This window comes from Octopus sinensis, unplaced genomic scaffold (genome assembly GCF_006345805.1).
Source record: "Octopus sinensis unplaced genomic scaffold, ASM634580v1 Contig10964, whole genome shotgun sequence".
Taxonomy (NCBI): Eukaryota; Metazoa; Mollusca; class Cephalopoda; order Octopoda; family Octopodidae; genus Octopus; species Octopus sinensis.
The window spans coordinates 164,323-181,399 of NW_021832231.1; positions in this window are offsets into that span (position 1 = coordinate 164,323).

Genomic DNA, 17,077 nt, shown 5'->3' on the forward strand with positions numbered 1-17,077 from the left:
TTCAGCATCAGCACTCGACGCTTGAATGAAATGTGCACAAATATCCACTAATGTTGCAGTGGCTGAAAATTTTTTCTCCGCTAGTATATAGTAAATTACATCTTCAAATGTTTTCAAAGCACCAGAGTGCAGTTTTTCTTTTAAAATAAACTTGAGATCTGTATATTCCGACTGCAGTTTTATGAGTGGGACTTCTGAAGAGAGTAAATTTTCATATTTTTTCGCTAATTTAATTATCTCCTCTTTTCCAAATTCAAAGTTTGTCTGATTTTGAATTGCTTGAGTGTCAAATGCTACCCATTCTCTTAATTCGTCAGCTGGAAATCTTTCTTGTAAATGCAGATAAACATGCTCGATAAAGCATAGGATTTCATCTGTATTTGTATCTCCATAACCAGTTGTTGATAACAACATCTTCACACTGTCACTCCAGTAAATTTCATTTCCATCCAAATATTGAGATTTCAGCTTCGAAATTTTTGCTCAATATTTTTCACAAGATTATTTTTTTTCCATGCATCATCGATCCCTAGATCTTGTCTGTGAACGACGCAATGTTGTTCAGTAAGATGAGGAACCTCAGCACGGATCAGTGATGCCACGCCATTTCTTCTCCCTAGCATAACGGATGCCCCATCTGATGTAAACATTACCATCTTTTGAAAATCAAGATTGTTTGTCATGTAGAATTTCTTGATTGCAATGAAAATAGATTTACTGTCACAACTTGTAAGTTTCATTATGCTAGCAAAACTGTTTTGTGATAATTTGTCCCCGTAGGACGATATTTAATATATATAATAAGCATTTTGGTTACGGATATATCTGTGCTTTCGTCCACAATGAGTGTATGGAACCGAGACTCTCTAATTTCCTGCATACATATCTCTTTGACCACGTAGTCGATGCATTCAACAAACTCAAATGCATAATTTTTACTTCGCCAGCTATCAGGAAGTTCTACATATTTTGCCATATGATCATGTATATTCATAACAGAAAGTAATGAAGCATTCATGGAGAGAGCCAAAATAACATTGTCAATGAGAATTTTCACTTTTTCAATTTTACTTCGTGCACGATCACTCATTTTGAATCTCATCTGTCGGTCATCCTTAGACTCTGTGAGCAAGCAGCTGATTCCAGTTCCTGCTCGAATTCTTCTTAATTTTATTATTGAATCTGAATGAATTTTATGGGTAATATGTCTCTTCAGATAATCCAATTTCCATATATCCCAGGTTTTGCCACTCGCAAAATCACAAGTCGCTTTAGCGTCGCCACATATTTTACAAACAACTCCGCAGTCTTCGGAAAAACTAAAAATATCACCCAGTTGCACATGTTGGGGAATTTTTGAATCTGGTGTTAAGGTTTCGACGTACTCTATCAACCATTCCGGCTTAAAGAAGGAGAATTTTTCTTAAGTCTCATATCAATATTTAGACACGTTTTCGTTTTGAAATGAAAATAAGAATATATAAATTCATATAAAAAATTTAAAAAAATAGCAATTTTTAATATTATACTTTCTACTGCGCAGAAAAAAATTTCGCTGCGCAGCAAGGTGCAAACTGCTGCGCGGCCGCGCACGCGCGCAGCTTAGAGGGAACACTGCTGACAAACCCTCCCCACAAGCATGACTAATGGAGGGTTCATGTATTGCCGGTAGATTGATTGGCTTGTGGGGAAGCTGATCCATTGTTTGCATTTACGGAGGAACACTTTTAAGATGTTCAGTTTCTTCATGCAACTAGTTGTAACATTTTCAATCTGTTGGGAGAAACACATATGACTATCCTAATTTACGCCGATGATTTTCTGGGATTTTTAAAGGGGATTTCCATGTTGTTTAAATATAAGTTCACCACCATTTTCCCAAGCTTCCTTGGTGAGACCAGAAGGGTAGTGACTGATTTTTCAGGACTCGTTGATAGTCGATTTAACGAAAGCCAACTTTCGAGATTGTGGAGGTAGTTCTGCACTTTTGAATATGTACTCTTCCTTCTCTGTGGTTGACAATATGGAGCTGCGGGATAAGATTCCTCAAGTATAGCCGAGTTTGTATTCTCAATACTACAAGATTGGCTGCCTTGTTCTGCGGGTGTAACATCATTTGGGACAATATGCAATTTCTTCATGAGTCAATTTCGGATATTTTTTGGCAATAACGTCAGGTCCGTCAAAATGTCAACGGAAAATAAATCGAATTACTAAATGGTTTGATTCAATCGAACAATTATATTATAAACAAAACTAACGGTTACGAATCGAGCACAAGAAGGGATGTAAGTAATTGTTTGACTACCAAAATCACAGAAAGACAGGAGTTTGGAAATTTATTTTTTACACATTTTTAAATCAGTCTTTTGATCTACATAGAACACAATATAATTCAATAAAAATTATTTTTAAGCTCATACGACTGTTTTATCTCATATTTTCACCTAATTGTGCGACCTAGGTAATTGCTGTTCAACATTCTTCCTCGGAAGATAAAGTCGATTTTGTTTCGCAAATTATTATTAAATAGTCTAATAATATTTATGAATTTTGTCAACAGTAAAAATAATTTGAAATTTAATAAACTCAATTTAATTTTGGAGCCAATTTGTAATAATTTGTGTTGGCAACAATGGAACGGCGTTTTTTACTGGAGAGATATGGATTCCACCAATTTGATGAGACACAAACCAAGAAAGAGTGGACAGTTATTCCATTTAAATTAATAAAACAGATAATCGAGTCAAAAAACATCTCATCCTTGTTGATTGAGATTAACAACCAGTTCCAAGTAATCGTAAAAAACGACGAGACTGTTTTGGAATCCTTCATTCTCTGGGACTGCGAGAAATGGCTGAAATTGTACAGAAACCAAGACAGTCTCCTATTTTTAGTCAAACACGAGGCACAGTCACTCCTAACCCACATAGAACAAGTCGAGGAAGTTCAAGGTCCAGTTCAAACCCTCCCCCACTCAATCCGGGGAACTCCTCTGCGGGAAATTCCACTCATATGCTGAACAATTCTCCACCAAACACAACACCAGCACTCCCGAGCCCTGTTTTGAAACAATTTCTTCATTTGTGAAGGTATTGGTGGGCACATTCTTCCAGAAAAGATTGAGAAGTGACCCTTTGGCTACTCTGGGGAGATTGGATAGCCAATTCGACACAGGTGATGTCGACAACTTTGTGAGGGCATGTCTTATGGATGGAAACTTCCTCAGTTTTGTGCGGACTGTCGAAGGAGTTGTGAGATCCCTCGAAGATGGCAGGGAATAGAATTTGTTTGCTGAGTTTGTTTATTTGTGCCCAACAGAATGTCCAGACCAACAGTTTTATATAAGTTTCCAGTCATGAGAGATTTAAACGTTCAGGCTTTCTTTCTGAGCAGTTTTCTTGTTGAGAATTCCTGACAGAATGCTGTGCTGTAGATTATTCTCTTAGATTTGTCAAATCAGTTTTTTGAGGGGAATCGAAATTATGGCCTCTGTCGCTTCTTTTATTAAAGATTGAGTTGTAGGTTAAGCTCAGAGATGGTTGATGAAGCAGTCGTTTTTAGGTAAAATAAAATTCTAATCCTTCGACGATATAGCTTTGTAGGCATTCCCCTTCTACATTATTGTCCACGATAAATTTTTTTAGAATCTTTGATATATTTTGAGTTTATTTAATAAAGGGATGATTGTTCTAAGAGTCATCTGGTATTTTGGATTGTAAAATCGGGAATGCTTATTTTGTAATTTCATGAAATGTGTCATACAAATACGAAACTTATTCGGACTTAATGAGAAAGAAATTATGATTATCTGCGGTTTTTAAATTCGTTGAATTCAGGTAAATTTTAAAAGTCGAAAAGTAACCTATTTCAGCCTGTTTGAATAAAGAAATATTAGAAAAGAGACCTCCCATCCTCCGCTTATTAAATATTATATTCAAAAAGACATCAATTCTTAATATTCAGCCCATAACCATTATATACATTACAAGGCAGAAATATTCCCAGGTCATCCCCATTTCTGCAGCCACAATAACACACAACTAAAGACAACAAAAACACATCAAAAGACAACCTATTCAGCAAAGTTCAAAATCAAGTCGATAAATGAGAATAATTAATAAACAATCAATTAAATCGATTATAGAATTGTTAGTTAAATTAGTATAGGATTATTCTATCTTGAATCTGATAGGCACAGTCCTCAGTTCAGGCATCACTGTGTCCCCCGTGTCGGCATAACAAGAAACAACAAAATCCTTTCCCTTAGGCAACCCAGTGAACTGAATAAACACAGTCGGGGACACATACCCCTCCTGCATTAAATACGGATACAAATATTTCCTAAAACTGTCCACAACAGTGACCGTAGTGGACACCCCCTAGAATACACAAACACACTCACTTGGATAGAACACGTAATGTTCGAATCATAGTAGGGAATCCACCCATATACCTCAAATAGCAATCATAACTAACTCTATTAAGCATAAGCAGCACACACGGCTGTCCCGAGGCATACCCAAAGTTATTGGCGAGAACACAGGCAGGCGGGGCGGAAATTGTAATCCTGCAGGGCGTCTCCTTCGAACTCGGAGAAGAAGGAGAACAATTTTTGGAATTGACGTTGATGGAGGCACTTTCTAAGGAATTGTGGACTACATTAAGTCACGGCTGAGGAATGTGGAGATCTCATCAACGTAGGGTTTGTAGGAGGCAGGATCGGAGGTCGAATAAGATATTATTTTCTTGTTCTTTCCAGGAATGCAATTAAGGCCTGATCGAGTCAGAAAATGACAGACCTGGACCAGTCCTTATTAGAGAAGAGAAGCCGGTCAGTTTGGGTTGATCCACTGGGAGAGTTTTGTTGAAAATAATTAGAATGATTATAAAGAAAGCGACAAGGGCGAGATAGAAGAGTGTATAGAACATGCATAGTTTGCCTAGAGTACAATATAGACTGATTACCCCAGTTTCTGCCACTTCTTTCCATTACTAGTTTTGTTTCTGGGTTGTAGAGAAATGTTGAGAATGCTTTCCTCTTTGCTGAGAACCTTTCTTGGAAGGACATTTTCCCGTCCACTTGAGCCATGCTTATCAATATATCAACTGTTTATTATTTTAAAAATAAAATATTCGATTTTGAAAATATAATTTATTTAATGTTTCACATACTCATGTCTTTATTTTCTCATTTAGATCAAGTCTCAGGCAATCATTATATTTCTCTATTCACTCCGATTATAAATCAGTTCAAAAAATAAGACACAACTTTACAAGCTACATTAAACACTATCCTATAGCGGAGAAACTGATAACAAAAACTTAGATTGCCCGTCCCTTTGGTTCCGACTAAGATGGCTACTCACCCCGAGGCAATCACACACCCCGTCGTTAAGACTTTTTGTACATAATGACGACTCTCCTACACCTTGAATTAGAGCATTTTTAGGAATTTCTGTTAACAGAAAATAACAAATTATTCAATTAGAATTGCTTAATTATAGTTAGGAGTAGATTGTCAATGATTTCCCTTCTTTTTTTGAAAGAACAGTTTGCCAGAAACTTTCTTTTCTTTTTTATTTCTGTGTCATGGGTAATGCCCTAAGCGGTCTTGTGAGGTAGTGCCCACATTTGTGTTATACAGTCAAACCTCTCTAATTTACCACCTCTATGATTTGCCACTCTTTTTTTACCGAAAAAATGAAATTCTGTTCTTCCCTTATGTTTTTCTATTTTAATACTTTTTCAGTCTTTTCAAGCAAATTCAAAAACCCGGAAAATTCAACAACTTCAATTATTTGTAATTTTGTAGATATTCACACAATCAAACTTCGTGAATACCTTCAAAAGAATTGAATTTATGGTTGATGGATATGATGTTAAAAAGAAGAATACAGTACGACCCCGGTTTGGGGCAGCATTTTTATCATAGTGCCCCAAAAGCGGGGGTGCCCCAAAATGCGAGGGTAAAGATTTTTTGCTTTTATTTTCTCCTCAATAGATTTTTATTGCATTTTAGACTATAAATTAAAATTATTTAATATTAATAAAAATTCTAACATAGTCCTTTCTTAATAAAATTTAAAAATTTTAATAAATCCAACAAAAAATACTATTAAAAGTAATCAGTAATTTTCTCACCGAATTGGTTTTTTTTTCAGTTCTCCTGATAGGTTTTTTCTAAATTCGTAGTAGATTTTCAAAAATTGTGGACATGTACTGAAAATATTATCTTCTAGAGAATTCACGATGTTTATGATTTCTTTAATTGATGATTTTTTAGATTCATATCCATCATAAGTAATTTTGTCCTCAATAATATCTGTCGAATCCATTGAAATAACATCTGAAATCACGTCATCTATTAATTCTTCGTCCAACTGTACATTATCCGAAATTTTGATCTGTTTTCATTTATTTTCTGCCAGCAATTAATTATCGTTGTCTCTGACATCATTTTCCATGCCTCCCCGACAACTGTAATGACTTGTCTAAGATTGACATTATTCAAATTCTAATCAGAAAGCTGTTCTTTTTCAAATATAAGAGTAAAATCAATCAGTTTATTGAAATAGAGGGACTTGAAGGATTTTATTATTCCCATATCTAGGGGTTGAATTAAAGCGGTCGTATTTTTGGGAAGAAAAAGTAAATAAACATTGGAATATTCTGTATTTCTGTGACAGCTCGCATTATCCAGTATTAAGACAATTTTTCTCTTTCATTGATCATATTGATTTACTTTCCATAACCATTTCCCAAAATATCACTAGTCATCCACGAATTTTTTGATGCAGCATATAGTACTCCGTGATCCTCAGCGTTAAAATTTTTTAAACACCTAGGAGATTTGAATTTTCCAATTAATAGAGGTTTTAACTTTTCACCAAGTGCATTACAACAAAGGAGAAGGGTAACTTTCTCTTTGCTCATTTTAATTCCATTGCATTTGTCATTAAATTGAACAAAAGATTTCGACGGCGTTCGCTTTATGTATAAAGCTGTTTCATCACAGTTAAAAATATTTTCACTTCCTACAGTTTCCAAACAGTTGTCATAATCAGCAAAAAAATTGGAAACCGTAGAAAGGTCAGATGAATTCTTTTCTCCACTTATAGTTTTAAATAGCAACTCGTGTCTTTTCTTGAACCGGTCTAGCCATCCATTTGATGCCTTAAATGATTCATAATTTATCTTTTAGATAATTTTTTTGCAATCAGTTTAAGATAGTTCCAGAAATTGGAAGAAATTCATCTCTCAGACGTAGAAAAGTTTCAAAAACTAATCTATCTAATTCATTATTTGGATCATGTGATTCCTTGATTCTATCGGATTCAGTTAATCCCGCGTCAAAATAATAAACAAAATTTTGTTTAATGCGAGAAATAGTACCTGTAATTAATAATTAGTTAAAAAAGATACCTTTGCTCGTTTTATACTTTTTAGCAAGATCTCTTTCTGAAAATTGACCATGTTTTATATCTTTAGCGATTTTAATTTTGTTTCATAATTAATCTTTGAATTCTTTTTACGAACCATACTAAAGTCAAAATAAACACGTGAAATAATAGTATTAATTAATATTAATAAATAAACTAACATTTTGTAATTAAATAAATTAAATAAGTGCCCCAAACCGGGGTCATCAAAAATAAATAATAGAATGAAAAATTTACTGTTTTCAAAAACTGCCCCTAAAAGCGGGGGTGCCCCAAAACCCGAGGGTGCCCCACCCATGGGGTCTGCCCCAAACCGGGGTCGTACTGTAGTATTGATTTTGGACAATTGTCAAAGTCATAAAATTAGTTATCACAGTAAATTTATTGAGCTATTGTTCCTTCCAAAAAACTCAACAAGATTACAACCATTGGATGCAGGAATAATCAAGTGCTTCAAATCTCGATATTATCATTGCCGACTTTCTCATGTTGTGGACGAAATTGATTCCCAAACAAATCCTGAATCGCTATTTAATTAAATAAATATAAAAGATGCAGTAATCCAGGTGTTCTCAACCTTGGGCGATAATTAGGTCAAAGGGGGCCGATAATATATTTAATAAAATATTCGAATTTAAATATAATAAAAGTATTTGTACATGTTAATTTTAATAATGTTTCAGATTTATTCCTTCTCAAGCTGAATCACGGTCCGTCAGCAAATGCTTTGTCAAAAACGGCCTGCCGCCCGGTGCGATCTTGTGTGGGCTCGTGGAAAGATCACCGAGCGAAAATGAGGTCCCTGGTCGGGTGCAGCGGGATCACGTGACGTTTGTTTTGACTCTTACCGTGGTCTTGGCGGTTAAATAAATAAATAAAAAATATTGTTTATCCTTTAATATTTAATTCAAAATAGCACGCTGTTTTTACATCTAAGATGTCTTCTCGCTCAAATAAGAAAAGTTGTCATTATCAAAACGAATATTTAAAATATGGGTTTATTCAAAGTACTGAAGATACAAAACAGCCTTATTGTCTTTCTCAAATGAGGCGATAAGCCATCACGATTACAGGATCATTTAAAACGCAAGCACCCTGATAAAATGTCAAAGCCGATTTAATATTTTCAAACTTTAAAATACAATTTTAAAAATAAGAAAACAATCAAAGCGTTATTCACAAAGCCAGTACATGATGGTTATTTAACATTTATTTATACAGTCCGACCTCTAAATGGGGCACTAAGTGCCTCAAATCAGAGGTTTCCCCAAAAAAGAGGTTTTTCAAAAAGCTCAATAAATAAAGAAAAAGAACATTATTTTTTAAAATAATCAGTTAATTTTTCTCCATATTTATTTTTAATTCCTAACGACACTTTCTTTCTGAATTCATAAAAATCATGAAGAGAATCTGGAATCAAATCAAAGATGTTTGTCTCTAAGTTTTCCATCAAACTTAAAATTTGTGATATTGATGGTTCGCAGCTTATATTCTCATAAATATTTGGATCATTATCTTCTATTTCATCAAAACATTCATCAATAACATTATTAAATATTTCTTCAGATGATTCATTTATGCAACTCGAGTCTGATGGAGATTGTCGAAAAACCTTTTGCCAGAAGTTATAAATAATATCCGCAGATACATTATTCCAAGCATCTGAGATTATTGTTACCACTTGCCGCAAATTTAATTTGGATAAAGACTCTATAAACAAATCCTGGTCGTCTTGAAAACATAAAAAATCAATTAGACAATTCAAATAATTATCAGCAGATGCGGATTCGCCTGACAATGTTCGGAATTTTATTTCATGCCTCTGCTTGAATTTTTCTAACCATCCATTTGAAGCTTTAAACTTGTTTGAACCCATTCTCGAAGAAACAGTTAGGGAAATTTTTTTAAAAGAGTTCCAGAAACTGGAACATTCTGATCCCTTAGACGCTGAAAAATATCAAGGACTTTTTCATCAAATCCGTTTTTATTTTCACTCAATGATGAAGAAAGAAATCCTTTTTTGATAAATGGAAAAATATTCTTTTTTATACGAAAAATAGTTCCCTTGCTAGTATTGTACATTATGGATAATCTCCTCTCAGAATGTTCTTTCTTTAAAAGATGATCAGCAATCTTCAACTTGGTTTCATAATTCAAAGGCATTACACAAGAAATTTGAAATGAAACGTGTCTTAAAATATTTATTTTTTAAATTGGTATAATTAATTTTATTTAATAAAAAATCAATGCCCCAAATAGAGATGTTAAAATTAATTGATTTTTTATAATTTGGTTAAAAAATTTATAATGCCCCAAAACAGAGTTTTCCCCAAAAAAGAGGTGCCCCACCCCTGGAGGTGCGCCCCAATTAGAGGTCGGACTGTATATAGTTATGGGTGCGCACATCGCTTTTTATAAAATTGCTGAAATTATTGCGAAAACTTCCTGTTCTCATACTATCGCAGAAAATGCAATAATTCCATCACTGGAAGTAATAATATCGGATGTAATGCATCAAGATGATTCTAAAATTATTAAAAATCTACCTCTTAGCAATGATTCGGTTCGTCGAAGAATTGATGAAATGGGTGATAAAATGTAAAAGAAATTTTTATTGAAAGTCTGAAGCGAAGTAAGTTTTCTTTATAAACTGAAGAAAGCGTCATTGTAGATAGTAAAGCTATTTTAATGGGATTTGTAAGGTTATTTTCGAATTTTTAATAAAATTTAAGTACTTCGATAATGAATGTGTATTAAATGAGGATTTATTGTTTGTCGAAATATTGGAAACCTGTACAACTGGATTTTGGTAATCTCTAAATTTTGGCAATCAAAATATCTACAAATGAAATTTCAAAATTTATGGAAGGAAATGAGAAATGTACTATTGACATTCCCTACCACTTATTTAGTCGATTATAATTTTTAATAAAAATTCAATTTTTACATTTGATCTATTGTTTTATATTTTGATTTTTGAGTCATATACACAAAACAACCAATTAAGGGATAATGCACAAAAATTTTTGAATTTTATGTGGACAAGGGGGCGATAAAATATCTAAGGGGGCGATGAACAAAAAAAGGTTGAGAACGCCTGCAGTAATCTTTGCATCATATGCTTGGAGTGACATTTCTTCTAAGCCTATCAACCATTGCTGGAATAAAACAGGCCTCGCGAGTGGAATTATTGATGATTTTTCATGTGAAATCGAGGGATTCAAAGAATTACTGAATGAACTAAACATTATTGATGTAGCTGATCAGGAGGAAATCCTAGAGCCTGACTTAAGAATAAAAGATCGGTTTATTAACGACAGCAATCTTAACAATGACGAAAACTTGGAAGAATGTAAAATGGAAATAGAAGATACCGAAAATGAAAATACTTAAAATTTAAAACTTTGATTGAAAGATGCTCTAAACAACGTCGACAATTTCAAATCATTTTTTGTTGAGCTCAAAGATTTTTCGAATGATTGCTTAGTTACATTGAAAACTATCCAAAAGATACTAAACAAGAAACGGTTGGTGGAAATAAATAGAGTTGACTGTGTATAAATCATTAAGTGAGATAACTCATCATTAACTAAAGAACATGCCTGTATGCTACTAAATAAAATCAGAGAAATGCAACTCAATACGAGCCAAGGACATTTATTCGAGTTCCCTGTCGATTTGAATGTACATGACTACCCTCCACACGAGTACTTATCGAATGAGTGGTCAAAAGTTGTTGTTTATATACAAGTTAGCACGTTAGCAAATATGACATTTCAGATCGATGTTTAGTGATATCGATTGTATGTGTTTTTGAAAGGGGGAGGCTTTGGAAATTCCAAGACGTTGTGGAAAATGACTCCAAGTGTGTAAAAATCTACTGTCCCAGATGTGCTTTGATTTTTTTCCTGACAAAAATTTTCATCTGCAAATTTCCATGTTTTTCCAGATTGGGTTATGAACGGTTTTTTCATAAATGAGTTGGAAACGGCACTATCACTGGAGGAATGTGTTTTTTTGTCTGGATTAGTCTTTAAATTTGTAGAATTAATGGCAGTCACCAACTCGTCGTGTTTAAGGAGGGGACTATTATCATTCAACATGTAACAATTTTTATTGTTTTGTGGTTCTTTGTTTACTATATTATTTCAACAAAACTTGAACTTGTAAACAAAAAATAATTTAATTAAAAAAATCTAAACGAAAATTACTTTAAAACATCGATTTTCAAAGTGTCAGCTACAAATTAAGAGAAATAATTCAATTCAATTAATATTCGTTAACTAGAAATGCTAAGATTATCTCCTGTCGTGCCTTCCGTGTTGTCGCTAAGCGAAAAATCGACGCCCTCTCCGTAGAACCATTGTCGGAACTTGTCCTTTCCCACTCTCTCTCCGGGACTGAGTTCTCCGTCACTTTTAATCTACGGAAATATACCGCAGGGCATACTTCCGTGACTGTATCTGTAACTGAAGAAATGTTTGAATTCCGTTCAAGGGAGTCCTCTAAACATGATTGGAGACCTTAACCAGGGTCGTGGATCAACTGCCCCAGACTTTCAGACACAATAAGCAAGCCTGGCGAATCACTGGATATAGAAGGGGGACAAGAATCCTCCCCCACACCCACATCACAGTAATCACCAGTAATCTCCACCACCCCCAGGTTTTCCACTTTGGAAAGTCTTTTCGGGAATGTGAAGACTTGTTTGTCAGCCTGGGAAGCCACCACAGTCCCCACCGACGTGTCCTTCACTGGGGGATCCACTTCTGTTGAAATGTCAATTTTTATTTCTTGTGTTTGTGTGCTCATCTCCGACGTCTTTGTGGTTGCTGGTGGGGGCGGAGAATAAGAAACGTGTTCCTCTAATACTTCTAGAGGCTGAGGAGTTGTTTTGATCACATGTCTGATTATTGAGTGGTTCACTTTATCCTCCACATGTATGTTCTAAACTATAATTCAATTTTCAACCTTTTCGATGATCAAAGGACTTTTTCCTGGAAGAGGTCGACGAAAAACCCTCGAAATGGCAATCGGAATGTGGGAGTTGGCCAGTCTCTCTGCCGGGGGTTTTGTTTTGGGGACATTTTGGTCGGGATTTGTGTCCTTTTTGGCCTCTGGGGTGCACAATTTGAGTAACTCCTCTGCATAACTCGAGTAAGGCCTGTGGTGATTGACAGTTTCAGTTTTTTCTTTTTTTTGTCGATTGTATTTGTTTGCCTCCTTTGACTGGATTTTCGAGTTTTTCGATTGAGTGGCACACTCCTTCTCTGTTTGATCAATAAGACGAGTGATGGTGTCTCTGAGTTCATATTGTCCGAGCACATCCAATCCTTCCTGTCTTAAATGTTAGGTAAAAATGCCTACCGTGGCTCTGAATATAGTTTTTGAATGTTGTGCAATCTTGTGTTTGCTTGGAGTGAGCCAATATTCCATTCGAGGTTGTCTCGTTGCACACGTGTGGCATTCAGGACTTGGTAACCTTTGCGAATCCAATTGTCCTCACTGCCGTCGTCCATAACTCTCTTAGCAACATTATTTTAACATTTAATACAATTATTTTTTATGAAAGATTAAATTAGATAAAACACGTCAGAGAGGGTAAAGCAAGTTTTTCGGTAGGATGAAAACGTTGAGCAAATTGAGTTGCAGTAGTCGATGGGTTACTATTCAGAAGTTGCAATCTCTAGTAGCGATGTGTCCCCGCACTGCTGCAGAAACGAGCGGCCAGCCTTAAAAGGTTGTCTCAGGCATTTCGGTTATTGGTAAACAAGGGAAAGTGTACAGACGCAAAAAAATGACCCATCCACTGTCGTTTTATGATGTATTGTAATTAAATGTATAGCACACTTAATAATAAATATTGTGACAAGAATGAAAATTTTTAATCACAATTTTTTTTAAATCTGCCGCGGAGAAAGCAAAAGTACAAAGTAAAGGACAAATCTGACTCCCAACGAAATTGTAAGTAGAATAAAATTAATGAATTTATTTAAATAAAACAGAATAAAGTTGCCAAGACAATACTCGAAACATGAATGCAAGAATATAATAATTAATCCACAGATTCTCGATAAGAGAGAAATCCGTTTGAGTCAAGGAAGTAGAGACATCGACAGAGTGCACATCCCCGACAGATTGACCTGGACGAACTGGCAGCCCAAGAGTGAACACATCAAACGTCTGGAGTTATACAACGGAGGCATGTCCGCAAAAAAAATATCCTTCAAGTAAATATAAATAATCACTTTTGTCTACCCAAATCAAACGTTTTCTCGTTCATTTGCCCCAAACAGACGCTGCTCTTTCCGGGCTGCACCACACACTTACTTGTCGCTTTTAAATCAGAAGTCTACACAGAACATCGAGAAATTGTGGAAATCAACATTCAAGTTTAATCCAAACATTAACGCGCAGAACATTCGCGAGCAAGTCGTTTTGGAGGCCCTCGTTTCGGTTTCAAAACTCATCTTCCAAAACAAAATTCATGTCCCAAGTTCACAAGTCGGCACAAATTCGAGTGTCGTTTTATCAGCAAAATTCATTGGGTTTGATCCAAAAGTATATTTTAGTAAAAATCCGCTTTTTTTCGAATGGGAAGTGTGCCCTCCATTTTCAATCTCTCCGAGCAGTGGCACTACAAAGAATGACGTTGAGTTCATAATAACCTTCAATTCGAATGTTTTTTATTCAACTGAAATTTAGGACCTCAAGTCTTACAGTTCGACCGCACACTGCTTCTACGGACACGACTATTCCAGTCACGACTCGATTCAGTTGACTGGCAAAAGTACGCCCACAACCCTATGCTTAGGCGAGTTGCCCCAACTGTGTCTCAGTTTCCCAAGTCTAAACAATCCTCAGTCCCTCGATTTTGGGGATTTAGCACATGGGAGGAAAGAAACAAAAGAAATTGCGATCAAAAATACTTCAAAGGTACTGGATTTCCCTAATCAAGATACCTGCTGCTTTCTCAATCGAACAAAACTCTCAAATTATAAAGCATTTCAGTATTAGTGAACGGAGTGGAGTCATCCAAGCCAACCAAACCAAAACATTTAAAGTTTGTGCATTATGACGACTCGGAGATTACTTTCTGTCCCTCAATGAAGGACCGAGACTACTGGGACTACTTTCAAGTCAACTCGAATGACTCGAATCAGCAATTCCACATAACTTGCAAAGGACACTGTCATGGTGACTCTACAATATGCACTTTCTAGGCACACATGTAACAATGAGTTCTACTCAAGTGAGGTTTGGGTCTGTGCACGTGGGGGAATCAATGGACAAGATGTTTAAACTTTTGAACAATTCTAATATTGAAGGATACTTCAAAGTAGTCCAAAGTCACCATAAATCTAAGTTCACCGACTCTGCCCCCACACACGTGTTCAGAGTCGAGCCGATGGAAGGAGTCATCAAAGCTAACAGTTTCGTTCGAATAAGGGTCTTCTTTCAACCAAGGGAGCACTTCCACTACTACAAAGGAATGCTATGCCGAGTGAAGGGACAGGTAGGGTTGGTGGACTTAGTGTAGGATGACGTAGTGCTCAACGTGTGGGGGACTGGATTGGTCAGAGACACACCCATTGAGGCATCCAATGGGGATAACAAATACCAAATTGAGACACAAGTAGTGTCACACAACGTATATGAGCACTGTTATCCAATTAGAGAGAAATAATGACATTTCAGCACTCGACAGTGTGATTTTGATTGACGGTTCTTAGAACACGCCTGTGGAAATATCGGCCAAGGACGTCGACTTTGGGTACGCCACACAACAGACATCCCAGGTGAGGACGAAGGGTAACATGTAGGCAATCACAATACTAAACAACTCCAACAAATGTGTTTCAGTCACGTGGATTAATTGTACGTTCTCTGGACTAATTACCAGCCTCCGACAACTTCCAAATGCTGCCCGAGAAGGCTACACTTGCCCCTTTGAAGAGAAATTCTTTCCAACTATACTTCAGTCCTGTATTTGGTGGTACGACATGACAGGACTCTCCAAATAAGTTGTACAGCCACATATTCGAAGCATATGTGAGCCTCCACCGAGTAGACCAGGATGTCAGTGACCCCTCGGAAGTCCACTCTTATTACTCCCTCAGAGTCCAAGGTACTTCTTTCCAGAAACTGACCAGGTCATTCATTTCTGAACAAGAAACTCACTTTCCCTGCCAAATTCTCAGTGTGGCCAGAGAAAGTGTGTCTGCAAACTGCCCTCGGAATTGACTCGGAGGTGATAACAATTCACAACGAAGGACAGACCCCATTCACGTACTCGATCTGTCTGGCGGAGGGGAGGTTCTTAAGGACTTTCCATGTGTAGTTTTTTTAGAATGTCGGCTTATCAGGGGCTTGTAATGCCGGACAAGAGGGATCTTCTTCAAGTCTACTATGAGCCTAGTGAGTGGGGCGTCCAGAGAGAATCCTTGAAATGCATCTTCAACGATGGCACTGAATATGTCTGGTCTTTCATGTTAGAGCAGTAGATTGTTCAATTGTACGGATTCTGTGAGAAACCGTCAATTTCAATTAATAAAAACACACTCATTTTCCCGTCAACGTTTTATAAAGGAAAGTCAACCAGATCCGTAGAATTACAAAATACCAGTACTTCGACTATAAAGTGAGTATTTATTACTCATATTTATTCAGATTTGAGTTCGAAGTGGATAAATTCGAAAATAGTCAATTTACTTTCTCACCAGAAAGTGGTTATATAAATCCACAGCAAATTGTCCCAATTGACGTACATTTCTACCCAAAAAACATTCAAAAAATTCAAAAAGATGTACTAATCAAACTTTATTGCACAAATCTCGACAAATCGAGAATAAAGGACTCCAAATGTTCCAGGAAACTTCATTTAATCGGCACAGGATGCACTGGCATTCTAAAAGTATCAATTCTCTGACAGTTCAGACTGAAAAAACGAGTATTGAATTCCCGAGTACGTCTATGGGAGATTCCTCGCAATCAGAAATCAGATTGCTAAACGAAAGTGATTGTGATTTGGAATATCAACTTGTTTTAAAACCTCACAAAATTTTGGAGGACTCAAAAAACGTGGACAAATACAGTATTCTACGTTGATCACTCCCTAGCTGTTAAAATTAGTTGCATTGATGGACTGATTGAGTCCAAGAGTACAAAAATTGTCAGAATATGCTTTTCTGGCCAAACTGTCGGGGTCTATGACTTTTCCCTGTTTTATGCCCTGAGGGACTGTCCTGGCGGAGAACAGTTTTTGTGTGATCTGCAGTTCTCGGTCTCCTTCCCCAGGATGGAAATCCTCGACATCCGCCGTGTCAGTTTACTTCCAAATCTCTCCAAAAAAGCCCTTTGGACCATTTTTTCAATTTCCAAGTCTGATTATGTGACAAACGTGTTTTATTAGCTTAAACGAGCAACTTGGCATTATCCCTGAAGAAGATGAGTATTTCTCAACATTTCTCGACCGGAGGAGTTGTTTCCCGCAAGTCGAGTTTGAGGAATCTTCCAGAATAGTGTTCGACATTTGGGCAACACTCTGAATGGGGACCCTTCCGTGATAACTCTCATTCTCCACAACCCGTCCCCCCTTCCGTGCAAATGGTAGTCGTGACCAATATAGATCAGGG